This window comes from Furipterus horrens, unplaced genomic scaffold (genome assembly GCF_987537825.1).
Source record: "Furipterus horrens unplaced genomic scaffold, mFurHor1.1.pri manual_scaffold_1, whole genome shotgun sequence".
Lineage (NCBI taxonomy): Eukaryota > Metazoa > Chordata > Mammalia > Chiroptera > Furipteridae > Furipterus > Furipterus horrens.
The window spans coordinates 113,784,465-113,786,922 of NW_028327171.1; the positions used below are offsets into that span (position 1 = coordinate 113,784,465).

Below are 2,458 nucleotides of genomic sequence, written 5' to 3' on the forward strand. Positions count from 1 at the left end.
ACAGAATTTTAGTAATTAGTTTATGAGTACCATGAGATGGAAAAGGTTGAAAATAGCTGATAAAGCAAAAGCAAGTGTTTATCTTAGGAGAAATGAGATACACCATCACTTATAGTCTTCGAACATTATTGCACTTTAACTTTCATAATTCGACAATGCATTCAGGAAACAATCTGCAGACAACTAGTTTTAACAGATTAAAGAATAATTTTAAGCAAACACGACTGTCCTAAATTGTTTATTAGGTAAGAATTTTACAAATATTCCTTAAATTAGCGGTAATGGTGGAGGAGGAGAGTATTGTGTCTTCTCCAAGCTGCGGGGCGAGACCCACCGATTGTGTGGTGAAACTTGTGGCCCTTCCCAAGGCCACACTCTTGCGGCTGGCAGATGTCAGCCCTTGCATCTCCCCGTGCTTGTGGACTGGTTTGGTGATCCACTGGGTGTCAGCATTCCTTCTGATAGCCTTATGGAATGGATCAATGAGGATAACCTCAAAGAATTTGTATGCAGAATCTTCACCAACCCAGTAAGAATTCAGGACTCTCAGAGCCCCACAGTGGTGCCCAGCTCGCTCCTCGGCAACGGACTTAAGGATTCAGGTGAACTTTAGCTGGTTGACACTATGATGGACAGGCTTGCCATAGGTGGCACCCTTGGGAACAGGGCATTTGTGGCCACCACGGCGCACACGAATCCAATATGTGACATAACCTTGCTTGGCCTTGTATCCCAGCCTGCGCGCTTTATTGGGCCTGGTGGGGCTGGAGGCCCTGTGGAGCGCAGAGAGCTGGCAGTACTGCCAGCAGCGCACCCGGAGAAGGAAGCGCGTCACATTGGACTGCTTCTTCCTCCACATCTCCTGGATGTACTTGTAAACACCCATCTTGGCTTACTTGCGCCGCGCTGCAGACAGGCAAAGCTCTGAGGCTCTGGATTGCTCAGGTGAAGGGAGATGAGCGGCAGAGGGAATAGTGAGTATCTCTGACACAGCTTACCTGATGGCTGTGGCCAGACGGAAAAGAAGAGCCTTTCTCCCACAATCCTTTCTATCCCACTTTTTTTCATTTCCATTTTCATGATATGTCTTTTTCCGTCTTTTTACTTTCCGTGTGGTGTGTGTGTGTGTGTGTGTGTGTGTGTGTGTGTGTCTTTTAATGTGAATTTGGTCTCTTATAGGCTGCATATGTAGAAGTCTTAGGGTATTTTTATCCATTGAGCCAACCTATGTCTTTTGGAGCATTTAGTTCATTTACATTTAAGTAATTATTGATAGGTATTTAGTTATTGCCATTTTATTGTTTTCTGATTGCTTTTGTAGTTCTCTTTTCCTTTTTTATTTTCTTACTCTCTTATCTTGTATACTTATGACTTTCTATAGCACTATGTTTGTATTTCTTTATTTTTCTTTCCTGTATATTTGTGATAAATTCTTTATTTGTGCTGCTATGTGCTCTGTATATGCCAATCTATGTTTATAGTTGTCTATATTTTAGGTATTTTTATTGATTATGCTGTTACAATTGCCCCAGTTTTTCCCTTTGTCACCCTCTGGCCTGTACCCTTCTTCCCTCCACAATAGCCACCCCACCCCCACCCTTAGTTCATACCATGGGTCAGGCATACAAGTTTTTTGGCTTCTCCATTTACTCCACTATTCTTAACATTCCCCTGTCTATTTCGTACCCACCAATTATGCTTCTTAGTCCCTATACCTTTTCCCCCATTCTCCCCCTTCCCCTACCCCACTGATAACCCTTTGTATGATCTCTATCTATGATTCAGATACTGTTCTAGTTGTTTGCTTATTTTGTTTTTTTTAGATTCAGTTGTTGATAGTTCTAAGTTTGTTGTCATTTTAATGTTGATAGTTTTGATCTTCAAAAAAAATATTTTATTTCTTTATTTTTGGAGAGAAGGGAAGGAAAGGAGAAAGAGAGGTAGAGAAACATTGATGTGCAAAGGAAACATAGATTGGTTGCCTCTCACATGCTCCCAACTGGGGACCTAGCCTGAAACACAGGCATGTGCCCTGGCTGGGAATTGAATTGGCAACCTTTGGGTTTGCAGGCTGGCACTCAATCCACTGAGCTATACCAGCCAGGGCTGATCTTCTTTTTCTTAAATAAGTCCCTTTAACATTTCACACAGTAAGGGCTTGGTGATGATGAATTCCTTTAGCTTTACCTTGTCTGGGAAGCACTTTATCTGCCCTTCCATTCTAAATGATAGTTTTGCTGGATACAGTAATCTTGGTTGTAGGTCCTTGCTTTTCATCACATTGAATACTTCTTGCCAGCCCCTTCTTTCCTGCAGTTTCTTTTGAGAAATCAGCTGACAGTCTTACAGGAACTCCTTTGTAGGTAACTCTCTGCTTTTCTCTTGCTGCTTTTAATATTCTCTATCTTCAACCTTTTGCATTTTATATGATGTGTCTTTGTGTGGTCCTCTTTGGGTC

General features: G+C 41.9%; 1 pseudogene; it reads right to left on the bottom strand.

The window, feature by feature from the left end:
- Positions 1–272: 272 nt before the first annotated feature.
- Positions 273–886, bottom strand: LOC150021762 (large ribosomal subunit protein eL15 pseudogene; annotated as a pseudogene).
- Between the last annotated feature and the right edge of the window lie 1,572 nt (positions 887–2,458).